We start from the raw sequence: 16,658 nt of genomic DNA, 5'->3' as shown, positions 1-16,658 counted from the left end.
CTGTTAGCAAGTGATGCCTTCCTAGCATCTCATACTTTAATCCACATTTTTCCTTGTTTGAAGTCTCTCTCATATCAGGATTACAGTTAGAAGCAGGCCAGAATCAGAGCAGCAGGCTGCTCATGCAGTGTTATTTGGGATGAAATTCAGTTTCCTAAATGGAGGCTTCCAGTGCCTTTTAAAACGCCCTGAGTTACCCAAGACATCCATATGGGGCAGTTGGATGTGATGGGGCTGTCAGAATAAGAAGACCCCCATTCCTCTGGAGCACAGAGGAGTTGAAGTGTGTGACCCCTTGGAGCTGCCATGTTTTAGGCACCGCCAGCAGACAGTGCAGAGTCAGTGCTGTCACAGCTACCACCTGCTGAAGGGGCAGCTCCTTCTCGTGTCACACAGCAGCAGCCCTGGCTGCAGCATGGGCCAGCCAGGCTCCTGAGACAGGGACACTTCAGGACACAGCCTAGGCAGCTGGTGAGCACGAGGTCCTGGGTGCCAGGTTGAACTGCCCCTCTTGAGCAGGGAGAGGTTACTTCTGCTGGGTGTATATTCTTTTTGATTTACATTACCAGACCACTTCAGCCACTAAATATTTAAGTATTAAAAATCCTTTTGTTTCCACAGCGATGAAATATTGCTTTCAGATTATTAAATATTTCTATATATATTTAGTCAAAATTAGTTTGGAGTTTTGAAAATCAATGAATGTAGCAATGATAGAAGATAGCATAAGACACATTAGTGTGGCAATCTGATTTTGATTTCTTTTAAACATCTCCTAATTTATTTATCAATATATTATCATTGTCATCTCCATGGGCAGTGCCTGAAATAATACAACTGATATATTGTGGGTTTATTGTTTTGGGTAAATGCTAAAATGAAATAATTTTACTTCCATGTAGTCTAAATAAAAACTCCAAATGAAGTCTGTGATGCTTTTTAAATGAAGCTTTAGCTCCATGTAGAAACATTGCTGATATAAAAACAGGCTTCACTTCCTATCAAACTCAGTGTTAACATTCTTTTTAGGCTTTTGTAATACTGAAAAATCTGCAAGATGAAGACTTCCATGTGTTGTGGGTAAAGACTTGAGTGAACAGGCCTCATGACACTGCTATAAGAACTGTAAAAATTCATACATTGAAATTTTACCACATGCCTTGCAGACTGAGCTTAATCAGCATACAGATCTAAACTGCAGAGAAGACCCTTTAGCCACTGTTATCTTTTGCCCATACATAGGAAATGACCAACTGATAGATGAATGACTAAGCAAAGCTGTCCTTATTTATGCACATATAAAATTGAGTTTCTAGAGCCCCTGACAACCACAGGACTCAGTGATTTCATTCTACAATGTCTATTCTGAGAATTCTAACAAAAACAATAGCAGTTTTCTGCTTATTTAATGCATCCTTTCAATGTGTTCATCATTCCGCACAGTAAATGGAAGACTGAGTGCCTGCCATGCATATATATATATATATATGTATATGTATGTACACACACATATATCAAAGTAGGTGAAGTAGCTAAATGTGCCATTTGCTAAACAGATTACAGTAGGAGATCAGAAGGCTGATTCATGACAATGCAGTGCGCTTTAAAAATAGCTCCAGACACCAGTATTGCCACTGCTGAACTGCAGCTCAGTGACTGCACTGTACAAACAGAAGCTGGCCTGTGTGGAGCACTTTGAAGCTTTGGAGCTGTAGCTCTGAAGTGATGTGTTAGTGCTAACAAGTTGACAGGAAGTGGTGATTCAGCCCCTTGGAGGGAAGCTGCAGTCACTGGCCCCTTTTGCTTAAACAAAAGAAAAATACGAATATTTCTCTCTTTATGTAAAACTTGTTCACATGCAGTATCTGTCCCTGACACTTTCATCAAAATAAACTTCATATACTCTATTTTTCCACAGACTTTTTGCAGTCCATGTAATAATTTTAAATGCTTATTTCTTCTCCATGTGCCCAAAGGCCACACATGTCTATGGAGACTCAGTGTCACCTTCTTGAACCATGCAGAGTCAGTAAGAGATACTGACTCTCCCCCATCCATATGCTGTTTGTATTCAGAAGTATTCTGGAAGAAGATGACTGTAGGTGAACTATGGAAAATCTGCTGTAGGGTTTTGTAAAGACAGAAATTATATGTAAAACCTGCATTGTGGCTTGCTGTTACCCAACAGCCCAGCACAGGTTGGTCTTCATGGTAATAAAAATGAGGTCACTCCAAAGCAGACTGGAAACTTTGTCAGGAGGAATCCTATGGCTAACAGCTGAGTGACAGCTGGCCATGAGCAAAGCCAAAGCTTCCACCTTTTGAAAAAAGGACTTACACTCTGAAATTACCCAACTGCTTTGGAAGTGCTTAAACTGTAGTATTTATGTACATAAGTACTTTCTTAATTGATGATCACACAGACAAACCTGAGACTCTATAGATTATTTACAGCACCATCCTTGCCTCTGAAATACCTTCCTTGATTTTGGGGGCTTTTTTTGGGTGCTTGTCTCTGTTCTCAAGTATTACGTTCAGTCTTCTCAGTAATGTGTACTTTAGTTAAATGCAGGGAGCATCAAAAGATGCCTGAAAACCACATAAAAATAAAAGTTACCTCAAGTAAGCCCAGCATTTAAGATTGCATTTAAAAGATTCTACACTTATATAAAAATAAGAAAATGTTAGATGGCCCGCTGTGGTGCCTTCCGACTGTGTCCATTCCGAGACTCTGGGAATCAATTTACCTATCAAAATGCTTTGCAAACAATCCTTATTGTAAGGATACTTTTCATTTCCTTACTCTCTATATTTACCCACCCACTAAATGGCCATCAAAAGGAGAAAGTTAAGGACATGCTTTAGAGGTTCTAGTATGATATTCTTTCAGCCATGAAAACCAATATATTACATGTTACAGTAAAATCAGCTACTTGTGTGCAGGAAAGCTTGTCTTATTGTAAATATCTGCTAATCATGAATCGTGCTTATGGTTATGGGAAGAAATAGCATCAAGCTAACTGTACAAATTATGATACTTTTGGGTTTTTCTTTTTTTTTTACAGGACCTGGGAGCTGCCTTTAAAGATCATGAACGTGTTTAGTAATTCATCTGAGAGGAAATGCTCAGTATCAGTGTATATGGAAGTGTACTAAAAACTATTCCTTTAAGCAGATGATTACATTGTTATTATTTCACTTAGCTTGCTAATACCAGAGATAGTTTGAGAATGCTTTCAAATGAAGAAATAAGTGCAATATTTTCTCCTGTGCCATCACCTGCTATGTTGTTCCCTCCTCTCTGACCTTGGTGCAATCTGTTAAACAGTACAAGTACTTAATGTGACAACTCCACATTTTGTAATATGGACAATGTTTGGAGTATAAGGAGCAAGTGGCAGAAGACCTCTTACTTTGATGGCACTTCACTGGTATCTTGCTGCATATGCTGATCTCCACATTATTTACCACCAGTGTGCTCGGTGAAACACCAACTCATCATTTGTGCTTGGATTACAACAAAGCTTAAAGCTATTTGCCTATTACTTACAGAAAGCAAAAAAGAAACACCTCAAGGTACACTCAAAACAGAACCTCATGGCCAACTCTGCCTGGAGCTACTTTTGTCAGAGCAGCTGGAATTGTTTTAATTGTAGTTCATATAATCATCATTGTAATTGACTACTGCCTCTTCTGCAGAGAAGAAAAACATGATGGCCATTCAAATATCTAAAATAAAAAGCCCAGAAAAAACTATCATTATTCATGGATAGCAATTGAGTTTGCACCTTCTGCTATTTCTGATAACAGGTGTTGGAAGACACCATGAAAGCACTATTTCACAGCCCTTCTTACTTTGTAATTTGCACTGTTTTAACCCTGTGGTTTATGGTCAGTGAAACAAAGAGCTGCAAAGCAAGCTATTCAAGAGGCAAAGACTTGGTGCAATTACTCACCACATGGCAAACATTAATGACACAGCAGCTATTTAGTTTGCTGAATTAGGTGAGTGATCTTATATACAAAATTATAACTTTCCACTTTCTAAGAAATTATGATCATCAGGACTGTAAAATAAAGAAGAAAGTCTTGGATACTCCTGCACAAAATGTTTTTATGACACTGAAACTTAAGAGAAGTCAAACTGTTTCACTCCTTTAACAATTTTCATATTCTTGTTATTATGACCCTACTGCTATGAAGCTGGCTATGAAACAAGATCAAGCAGAAGACAGAGTACAACTTTGCACGTAAGAATGCTACAGGTTTGCCAAATGAAATCTAAAACAGGATTTATTTTAAAAGAAATTAAAACCTACTTTGAGTGGCAGTGAAAATTATGATTACGAAGAATATGATGGAATCTATCTGAAGGTAAATATTATTAGATAGGGAAGTAACAGCAGTACAGTAAGTTCCACTTAGCAGTCTTTCCAAATGCAAAATCAACTTGCAAAATCAAGCTTCGGAATAGTTTTTAATATCTGAAAATATGTACACTATTATTTCTTTAGTCATTACATTTAGACCAATGAAGTTTTTATTACGATTTTAGTGAACTACCTTTTTTTTGGTGAATTTGTCCCTTTTACTGTTGAATTCTGAAATACATCAAAAAATAGGAACAATAGAAATTCTTTTGTTTATGTATTTAAAGCAATGAGTTATTGATCTAACAATGCTGATACATTGTTCTTGTAGGACCACTAAAATGGTCATGTGTATTTTTTCACCTCTTGCTTCCTTATACTCACTGTATGCTCTGGAAAGTCTAGAGGTTGCCTTTTGAATTCGAAGGTAAAGCTAATTAAATCCCTGGGGATTTATTTTGAGAGAGGCTACCTAGACACAGAAATCTGAAAAACTAGAATAATTTTTAATTGAAAATTTTTCCAGCATTGTCAACTCCAAGAGATCATTCATAAGTACATACACCAGAAAATGAATTGTCAGCTTTTAAATTGTTATAAAACTAAAGGAAAGCAAATGTGGCATTCACTTGCCTTTTAATGTTTAACTTTACAGTGTATGTTTGCTTTTAGCTTTGATATAGATCTGTGAAGCTAAAAGTTATTTTTAAATAAATGCTAATAGACTTCCTACTAATAGGATCCCCAAACCCATAATGCTGCAATGAGGCAAAAAGTTACATTGTACTTGAGTAAATTTCAGTAACTGCTGCATTACTGTACCATTCACTACATATTGACATGCCTAACTTGTGACATTTAAATTTGAAAGCAGTGTCTACATGGTCTTACTTTTGCAGATCTGACAAGCAGATGAAAAAGGAGTAAAAGCCTGCTTATTTAGCAGTGGGTTTAGACGAGCCAATGAGATGCCCGTTTGTAACCTGACGTACAAAAAGTGCACCAGTAGCCCTAGCCTTTTTAAACCGCAAAACAAAAAAAAAAAAAAAAAAAAAAAAAAAAAAAAAAGGAAGTATGAGCCCGACTACTTGCCAATTTCTTCTGTGGTCAGGCAGCAGATAAGCTGTTTTTACCTTGGTCTTTATTTTAGATTATTAGCGTCATCATAAGTACAGCACAATTTGCACTGAGACTGAAAACTAACGCCAGCTGATAATGAGTTCCACTTTGAATGAGCCCTGAATTTTAGGTATGATGGAGGGGAGAGTATAATAGTGCGTCGCAGTATACGGAGAGAATGGTATGCAGGTACTGGCTTGGGAAACAGAAGCAGCCCGAGGTTTGTGTGTGAGCTGAGCCCGGCCGCTGCCCGGAGCCGCCCGGCCCCGGCTCCGCCGCCCCGCGCAGCCACCGCGGGCCCGGGGGCTGGGCTGCGCGGCCGGGCCTTTCCCCCGCTCCGGGGCCGCCTGTTTAAACCGAGAGCTCAGTGAGGAAAACGTCACAGGATGTCAAAAACAACACAAGATGTCTGATCCGTACAGTCACAACTCCTAAACAGGTCTGTTAGAAATGCACACATTTCAACATCGCTGAATTGCTATGTAAAAATATGAAAACAAACTGTATAATACCATAGCTCCATATTAGCAGCAGAACCTAAAGATAACTCCTAACAAATACTGGAAAACAAAACAATTTGGAATTATTAATATTTTTTTCACCATAAGTAATTTGAAATCTTGCTGCTTTTCTTATTTTACCCTGTTATTCCCAATGTTGAATCAGAGCAGGAGAGACTAGAAGAGCCCTGCTACAGGGAGGTGGGGGAAAGTCCAAGCTGACAGGTGGAAAAAAGTACTGTGTGTATGAAGACTGGAGTAACATGGCCTGTTCTGAGTATCACTTAACTGCGTGGCAAGTACAGGACCAGATTTAGAATAACCGCAAACTGAAACCTGAATAGTGGTGGAAACAGTCATCTCTACAGAACTCTGGTAACACAAGTTGGGTGATCGATGGGGTCTCTCTTCTGAGTGTCTTGTTCACAAGCACTTGTCCTGGCAAAAAGCTCTATGTCCTGGATATCAGGAAGCAGTTCACAGTTTTTCCTTTCTGTGGCTTCTTTGGGGTTACAGTCCCAGGAGCAGATGGTCTTAAGTTCAGTCACTAATGCAGATTTATTGTGGCTGTTATAACAATTTTGGTATCTTTTAAAGGCAGAGTTTGCAGTTAACGTAAATTCCAGTTGATAAACCTTTAGATAATACCAGATTTTATGCAGTTTTATCATAATAAGATGATTGTAGACCACAAGCTAAGGCAATCACAGACTTTCTCAAACAAGTACGCTCAGCATGTTATATTTAACAAGACACCAAACATTCCATGATCATCAAATCCTTTTCTCCAACAGAGCTCCTCCTTATAAAAGAGGTAACAGTAAAATCTTTGTCAGGTAGACAAAAGCTAATGAGGGATGTAGTTAATTTCTGACTTTCTCCTTATCCCTTATGAGAGCTCTAAAAAGCTCTCTTAAGCTACTTTTGCTTTGTTGTGTTTTTATGCTTTAAATGCATAATGCAAAATACGCTATTTGTCTCTGCTTTTCCTCTGCATTTGTGAAATGGTCATTGGTCCATTTTATAGTGGCAGAGAACCTCAGAGAGCAGCAGAGGCCAACCTGCTCGCCAACACTGAGTAACCACAGGCTAAAAACAGCTGAGAACTGCATGCCGTGTAGAAAAGACACAGAAACCAATTGTCCTTGTGGTAATCCTTCTCCCTTCAGGATTATGATTGGTATTGCTTGTTAATTTGTATATTCTCCGCTCTTAATGGAGAGGATATATTCTGATGATATATACAGAGGATTTCAGAGTGGTGACAGCTGTTGGTGGTTGTCATTTCAGAGAATGTAGACAGAAACACCTTGGAGTGTATCTTCAAGGTTGCCTTCTGTGGTGGTGCATCCTCCCCCACTCCTTGGGCTGCACTATCGTCTCACAAATGCCCATTAAGCCTCGGCCTTGATGAACAGAACCTGGACTGAGCTCCTTTTGAGCTTGTCAGAAACTCTGTCAGCTCCTGTTTTTCAAAGAATAGCCTTGGAAAATTAGTTTTCAAGCCTGAATATCAACTTGAGTGGAACAACATTTTTATTATCAAACTTTCAAAGAACGTCACTGACTGTAATCATGGCCAGGATGGAAAATTGCTATGACTAAAGGGTTGTCCTAAATGAGACCCTTTGAGCTGTCCTGGACCACAGCAGGCTGTGCCCAGCCTCCCCCACCTGAGTGGGACACACTTGGAGCAGGTGAGCTCTCAACTTGGCTATACTTGGAGTACCTCTGCCAAACACTACCAGTGTACCAATGGACCAGTCATTTGTGACACCTTCATGACAGATGTTCTACAGTCCTGCAAAGCTTTTCAACACTTTCCAAGAAGGTCTATCAGGCCATGTGGTTCTGCCCACATGTAGAGATAGGTTGGGATATTTTACACATGTGGGTTGAAAGCAGTGATTGAGCCTAAACAGAGATTACACAGCAGTTTAATAGGGCAGCAGATAAATTCTTTTCTACAGCAGCTGACATCTGCCAGCAGTAACTGCCATAATGTGATTAGTTTTCCAAATTTTAATTTTTTTTCAGAAGAAAGCATGCTTTTACATGTATTTTTACTTTTTAGTGTTCCTACTCAGAAGTAAAGCTGGCATCAAGTATCATGAATATTCTCTCTCAGTGTCTTCAACTCAAAAGGCAATAGCTTTAGGTGATACATTCTGTTTTCTGTGTTTGCAAGCACAGTGAGGGGTCAGGTCTCTGACAGTGAAGCACTGTGCTTTTCAGTACATTTTTCATTGATAACAAAAATCCTGGAAATCGAGTTATGCCCTTGCTTATATCTGCTCAGCCTGGCTGCTAGACCTAGAGCCCAGAACCATACTGACTTCATGGAATTTGCAGTGATGTAACAGTTTGAAATTCAGCTTGAAAAAAAATTAAATACATTCTCCACTGAGTAAAGAGAAGTTGGACTTCCAACTTCTCTTTATTACTTCTCTTTATTATTACTTTCCAAAACAGATTCCCTTGCAGTTAGATGTTTCCAACAAAACTGTTTTGCACATTGCTGGAAAAAGATTTTGTGATCGTGGGTTTTTTTGTATTGTTCTGTTTTGTCAGTGTGGTTCAGAACACAAAGGCTATTGTTTAAAAAAACCATGAATGTTAATTTGCATTCCATTGCTGGGTTATTACATAGAGTGTGGAAAGAAAAAACAAGCTCTGATTTAAAAAAAAAAAAAAAGGACATTGTTTCCTTTTCCCTTTCTTCTTCGTTGTGACTGGTTCTCCTTTATTTTAATGTTTCTAGCCCAGACTATGCTCTTAGAGACACTGACTGTCTTCTAGTACTTGTAGGCAAATATAAGTATATCCACATTCTCTGAGTTTCACAAGTGGCAGAGACCCCACTTAGACCACAGTGCCACATCTACCACTGTCTGTTGATTCTCAGCCCCCAGCCACATTTTCCAGCCAATTCCACAGCACCAGTGCTGGTGTTCACACAGCAGTGTGGGGAAATAACCTTACCAAGGGGATTGTTTTCCTCCTGAGCTGGTCTGACTCCACATGCAGCCTCACAAACACCAAGCTAGAATGAGGAGGGTGGGAGGAACAGGACACAAGGAAGAGGAACGAGTGGAACTGTCAGGACCCTGAGGACACTGATAAGCCTTTACTGGCTTCCCCCACAGCCCCACCCATGGGCCCAGAGGCTCTGTTTACATACAGTACCTATTTCTACCACAGCCATACCTGTGCCTGTGTCTGTGCCTGCTGATGTGGGCACTGTGGACTGTTCTGGCCTCAGACCTATGGACTGACTTCCCAGCCTGACCTTGGCTCTTTCCTCTCACTGTTGTCCTGACTGGGGATCACAAGGCTGGACCACTCCTGGCTCAACCTCAGCTCTGCTCTGGCATCACAGACCTGCCTGTCAGTCACAGGGCTGTGTCTGACCCTCACTTGTAGACTGGCTTCTCAACCTGACCTTGGACCTGCCTCATTGTCATGAACTTGCTTGGTGACCTGTTTTGACCCTGGCTACCACCCCTAGCCTGCCCTGCTCCCTTACTTCAGGACAGGAGGAGGGTGTCTGGTGAGCCACCTGCTCTGCTTGCTGCCATCTATCTCCCTGTCCCTAGGGAGCAGCCAGCCTTGATAAGGACCAGGCACTGGGAGCAGTGTGGTGTCTGCCTGGCTCCCAGCAGTTTAAACAAATTACAAGGCTGTGTTAAGAGGTGGCAGGCACAGAAGGTGGTGCCGGCTCTTCCAGGAGCTGCTTCCAAAAGAGGCTGTCACGCCACTTCCCCAGGCACAGGTATTTGTTCCTACCCTTTTTCCCTGGGCCAGCACAAGTGTTTGCACAGCAAGGCAGTGAACCAGGACAAACAAAAGTGATTCAGTTGGTTCCTGAAGGAATGGATTTAACCCTTTATCTGGATCAAGAACAAACACCTCATGTTGAGAAGAGTGATACAGATTCAGCCTCAAGTGTTTGTGGAAACCTGGAAGATCACCAAGATTAGGGATTTTACTGTGATTCCACCAGGCCTGGGATCCCAGGAATTGGTGTGATTTGCCTAGGCTGAAGTGAGCAATTGTGTATCTTCCTTTCTGTCACTACCCAGACTAGCTCAGGTATTAAGGTGCTGTTGCAATTACATCCTGCAACTGACAATGTAGATGGATGTGTGGTTGTTTAGACCTTTCATATATAAGTAAACAAAGCAACAAAAATATTCCTCTAGACCCAAAGGTCCTGGGCTCAGGGTTTACTTTCAGTTCCTACTGAACCAGGAGAGGGTCAAAAGAGAAGTGTTCTGTGCCCAATTCTGCCTGTTCAATTTTGTGAGGCTGAGCCCCTTTAGTCCTGATTGGCTCTTTTGGGCTCTTCTGCTGCTCAGCATTTTGACTGTTCTTTCCAAATGTCAACTTCTCTCAGAATCAGCATGGAAATAATGTCATGACTGGTATATCTGAGCCAGCAGTGTTCAGAAGATGTTAATTTATGGAATCCTCAAGGCACTAAGTGAAATCTCCTGGATAAAGCTCCCACCATTGGCCATACTGCTGGCAGGGAAGCTTGTGGTTAGCTGGAAATGGAGACTAAGCTGATGCTGCAGTTGATTTGCTTATGTCTGTAGTGTTCAGCTCCTATGTTACACTAATTTAATTTTTATGCAATGAGGAAGAAGGGAAACCTTTCATATAAACTGATAGAGCCAGAACTGCCCAGCAAATAAAAGGCATATTGAGCATAAGCAGGTAAGAAACCTTTAAGATTAATGAAAAGAGAAAATGGTAATCACCAATAATTTCTTCAGTGTGTTGTAGAGGAAAATACCTTTCATTAATTACTAGTTACTCCCTGTTGGATATTCATAAGAGAACATTTGCTTTCTTCTGCTATTAAAAATGACAAGTCTGTTAAGGACCTAATTAAAATAATTTTTGGGGGACTAACAAGGCACATTTGCATAAAGGTTGTGATATTCTAGAAACTGATAATGTTTCAAAATGTATCAAATATAATGGAAATTAGGAATCATTGAAAAGGCAGTCTAAAAGTAGTAAAATATGAAAGTAGCAGTGTTAAATAAGTAGCAAGTGATGAATGGTACAAAGGGTGGGAGAAAGGCAAAGGATTATTTTTGTCTGAAATTGAGTCTCTCATGCTTGGCAAAGATGCAACCTTGTTGTAGCTCTTATTGTGAGATACATTAAATCAGCCTAAGATTAACGAGTGACAGATTAAGTGTTTTCCAGGACATTAAGTAAGAAGAGGAAGCCAAAACAGCTTTTAAATATTTGGTTCTTGTTTAGTTGTTTGTGTTTGTTTTCATTTTTTTTTCCCCAAGAGCTGAAAATATTGGAGGAAACTGGAATGGTACTTGGAGAAATATTTTATTATTTTAACTGTTTTGTCCTCCTTTCTATATCCATCATGATGTTTTAAAGAAAGTTGATACAGTCATGCTGTCCTCTTCTTTGAAGTCATAATTGATGTGAATAACACAGATGACTGCTTCAGACCTCATGACCATTATTTAAAATATTCTCCTACTTTTAGATATGTATCTGACTAAACCAATATAACCAGTAAGAAATTCTTGATGCTTATGAATGATCTTGCAAAGGTCCAGTGAGAGTTTCAAAGTAAATGAACAAGTGAAAGAAATTTACCTGCTGTACATCCACAGCAACACTACTTCCTTGCTGGTGAGCACTACCTCAGAGCCATTACATCATGCTTTTGGGAGTGCTTTATAATGTTTGTATCTGACATGCCACTTGCATTAGTCTGTCAGCAATTCTCGGTTGGGATAACCCCCTTGTGCACGTGGTGCTGGGCTCTATTCCTGAGTGAATCACTTAACCTCTCTGTCTTTTTCTCTTTCTATCCATAAAATTAGCATAATAATGCTAATTCATCACAAGCTATAGTTAGGCTCAATTAATGTTTGTAATGATCTCTGAGATTGTTGGATAAAACATGCTGTAAAAGTGTATTATTATTGTTAATAGAGCCTTTTGTACTTCGGCACTCTAACAAAGCACTACCATTGCTCACCAGCTCCTAAAATTTCATTGAAACTCTGAAGGACTTAATGGGATACAGCTTTCTGTTAGTGTGTCCATTTATCTTCCTGACTTATTCAAACCATCAGAACAGTTTCAGTTCTGCAAATGGAAGAGCTATGGAATTTGTGCAGAGAGAAATTATGTAATTTATTTTGTAAGTGATCTGGGACTGAAAGCTTTTTAAACAGCCCCTCTATTACAACTGACCTCAGTTCTGGCTGAACTAGTTCAAACTGCAGAGAGCTGTGATTTGTAGAATAACTTTTTTTAAAATGAGGTACCTGTCTGGTCAGGACAATAAATAGTCATAGCTGTGGAAATGATGGCAGTGGAAGAGAGTGGGAGTAGACAAATCTCACTCTACTGTTGGAGGAAATGATATGGAGTTCATCATTAATGCTCTTGGGTCTTGTTACACATAGCAGGTTCAAAGCTGGAAGACAAAGGCTTAGAACTCCCCTTCCATTTGTCAGGAGCAGAGGAAGAAATGAAGGAACAAGCTTCACAACTGAACTAATTAGGAGAAATGGTTTGAGATCTACTGGCCTCAAAGAGCAGCCCACATTTAGCAGCATATTGGACAGCTAAGCTTGAGCATGTGAGCCTGAAATGGATTTGTTGGTTGAATTGGTTCTACATTTGTAAGATTATTTGGAGCTGTGAGGCAGTCATCTCTACACATAGGTTTTAAGCAGTGAGATTACTCTGTCCTGTTATGTGACATTTTATTTCATCAAATGCTAAACAGCTTTTGTGGGACTTCAAATATTTTCTCTTCTGCTGACACATGTCGGCTTCCTACCCCTGCTTGTTCCAGTACCTGTATTATTCACAAGTGATTTCTTACTATTTTTTATAATGAGAAATGTGTGTTATTCTCATCTTGCTTGCTCTTGAAAATAGATGGACAGTCCTTACTAAAGCTTTATGGAAAAAGAAAACCAACAATAATTGAGATCATATTCACAGACTGGTTCTTCTGAAAGTCTTATGTTCCAGAAGTATCTTTAATCATGTGTTTTTAAAAGAAAGTTTTTGATTATTTGAAAATGTAAAATGGCTGAATAGAATTTAAGTTGGCTACTTTGAGAAACTTTCTTTTTTTCCAACCTAATTTTTATTTCCCTTCTTGTCTACTGTCTAGTATAACCAAGGATGATTCAGATAAAATGACTGTAATCTCCCTGCAGGATTTTATGTGACTCAGTGAAGCCTTATTCCATATCAAATCTTTGAATTTTTCGCTCTCTAAAAGAAACATTTTCTCCTTGAAACTGGAAGAAATTGGTGATGCGAACATGGATGAGCTGATCAACACAAGCAAGTTGTGCTGTTTTGTACAGAGAAAAATAAAAGCAGTAAGCACTTAATAAATTTGATAAAAATACAATACTTACATTCACTAATCATGTGAATTAGCCAGGAGTGATAAGAGACAGAAATTTGAAACCTTTGTCAGAGTGTCTGGCAACAGCTTAGAAAGCAAGTAGGGCCTTAGCAGGTAGAATTAGATGGGGAGACCATGCTCATCAGTAATTAAAGGACTATTCAGAGAAAAACCAAGATAAAGTCACATTTTATTGCTAACTACTTTGAGCATCACGTTATACAGAAATACAACCTATAAAGGTGAGTGCAAATATCTATAAAGGTTGTCATTTTCTTGAGATTCCATGGGTGGTTCTACAGGGTTTTAAGACATTCTCTTTGCCATTTGTTCACAGTGAATCTCAGGTGTCCTATCCTTAAAGATTTCATAGTTTATAGAATACTAGACTGTAAGTGGCTGTTAGAAGCATTTCACAAAAAACATCCAGCATCTCAGTGTATCTTAATACATGACTTGTCTAGGATCCTTCAGTGTAGGAAAGCCTATGCTTTTTCCTAATGCATGTTCATAACACATTGATACAATGGAGTATCTGAATACATTTCATAATATTCAGATACTTACTATTTTTTCTAGATTCTCAGTACTTGCCTTTTGTAAAAGGAATTGCCTTTAAATGCTGATTTTAATTCAGCTGGGAAGTCCCCATCTAACAGGAGCAGCAGGAATCTAAACTTGCATCTTAGATCACTTAGATATTATTTTTGATGGCCTGTTTATATGAGTGTGACAATTAAAAATGAAGTTGTGTAAATCATTCATAGGAATAACAAAAACCAACTGTTTTCTGTCCCAGCAAATAATGGAAGACTTCGTAGCTGTACAGAGACACAGAAGGAATTGTGGGAAAGTCTGGGAAAACTGTCAGCACTCAACTGAGTTAGTCTGTGTATCCTTGGGGCAATTTAAGCTAGATGTTACACAAAAGGAAGTCCAGGGCATGTTGGCTGGATCAGGCATAAATGTGCTTTACTTTGGCTCTGGCAAGGCAAACTCTGGAGGTTTTATCATCATCTTTTTTTTCCTCCCCCAGCCTTGTTTTCTACATCCCAACAACAACTAATGGAGGTTTCAGTACTGAAGAAGGCAGCATTTGAGCAGCAGGTTAATTACTAGGCTCAGTGTCTGGGTATATGGATGCTTTCTTGAGTGTGTTAGGCCAGAGAATTTTAGTTCATGATAAAGGGTGTGGGTTTTTTGTTCTCCAAAACTCCAAAACTCTAAATTTCAAACTGAGGCTCATCAATAATATGTTTTATGCAATGACACTAGTGGAACAAAGAGACAAACATAATTAATGCAGCTAAATTCAGAGGCTGAAGGAGTTGTTCCAAGAGCAGGTTTGCTGATAGGCTGTAGGCAGTTCTGGAATGCCCTTTTAGAAACACCCACCCTGGATTCCCAGCTGTGCTTCATGTCCCCTTGTCATTGCTTTGCAGAGATGATATCACCAAACAGTTGACTACAGTTTCTTGAGGGTTGGGGCTGATTCTGTCCCTTGATTGCTGTAATGCTGCTCATTTATTTGACAAACAATTTTAAAAACAAAAGAAGCAAAACTCTAAGGTGGGAATGAACTCAAGTGTAGGTATGTTTCTTCATTCACTTATTAAACATGTTGACCACTATTAAGCAGAAGTCCCACCTGCAGCATGTCTTCTATATAGCTGGAGGCACAGTTTAATCCCTTGGTCCAGCTTGGGCCACTATCAAACAAAGAAGTGAGTTGATCCATATCAAATTAAAAGTGTCTGTCACTTTTTTCTCAAAGTCTCCTAGTCTTCCTCCACATATTTACTGCTATAAGGTTAGTGCTTGGCAGAGTTCCCAGACTATCAGGCTGCCCTCAGAATTTCCTTCTTAGGAAAACAAGGTGTGGCAATTCTTTGAGACAAAAATCAGTACAGTTTTAAGGATTTCAAGTGAGTCTGTCTTTCCACACTCTACCTCCTTTTGCCAAATGATTGATGTGGAGGACTAGGACATTTCCTCTAAAAATCCATATGTCATGAGGAGGATGCTCAATATAAAGTGATGTTGGAACTCTTCATTCCTCACCAGTTTTGATAAGCTATAGTATGTGAGGAGAGATAAGATATTGTTGCACTCAAGTAGTGATAAATAAAGGAAGAGGAAGCATGTTTACAAGTAGGATGCTTGAAAGTGGGAAAGGCTGCAACACAAATAGCCTGTGAGATCCAGTGTGGATACTTGAAATAGGCTCACTTTAAGCTGATTGAATACAGAACCAACACAAGCTTATAGCCTGGATAGAGGTGGTGCTGCAGACACAGGGAATTTTGAAGTAAGGAATCAAGTGAGACAGTGCCTTGGTACTGTAACGGTTTTGGCACAAATTATGTTAGACTTAAATCCAAGTTGCTGACTGAGAAGTAACATTTAGTATTAATATATGTCAACCTTGAAAAATTGGACATACTTTGTGCAACATACAAGTGCAATTTTTAAAATTTATTTATTTACTATGGCATGTACTGTGCAATTGTAGAAGGACTTAGAGACTGATTTCTGAGCTGAAATGATGTTGAGTCTGAAGTAAAATCATTGCAAATCTAGGCCTGAAAAACTATTACTAAGCACTGAAAATGGCCCATTAAAACAAGAGATACGCATAAAGATTTGGACAAGCTCACTTCCCTGTTCACTGTGAGTTGTTTATTCGTCTGCTGCGTTCACTTCCAGCAGGTTTTTAATGTTTCCTAAATCACACAACCCAAATCACCTTGTGTCTGTCCCAGAGCACTACTTATCTGGGTGAATGCAAATGCTGGCTTCAAGAATGCAGGAACAGATATATTTATTGTGAGACTCCACTGAAATCGGTCTTTTGCTGGAAATCATTTGCTTTAAATAAAACTACCACTTGCTTCTGAAATAATAATATCATACTTTAACAAACTGCTCCATATAGCCCAAATCTTCTGTTCTTGAAATCTATAGGAACTTTACCATGGTTTTCAACTAACATGACAATATACATTTGACTAAGAGATGAACATAAAAAACCCTCAAAATTAATCCATATTAAACATTCGTAAATTTGATATATGGTGACATCTATATAATCAGACAGCTCATACTTTAAAAACCTCAAAACAAACCAAAAATCTAAATAAAGGCTTGCTAAAATCCAAACTTATTTCGTAATCATGCATTGGAATAGCAGTTGTTTTTGCTGGTCTGATCTGCCTTTCTGTTGGCTGGATTCCCTTTCTGTGACAG

Source organism: Passer montanus, unplaced genomic scaffold (genome assembly GCF_014805655.1).
Source record: "Passer montanus isolate IOZ18808 unplaced genomic scaffold, ASM1480565v1 scaffold48, whole genome shotgun sequence".
Taxonomy (NCBI): Eukaryota; Metazoa; Chordata; class Aves; order Passeriformes; family Passeridae; genus Passer; species Passer montanus.
This window is presented reverse-complemented; position numbering follows the sequence as displayed.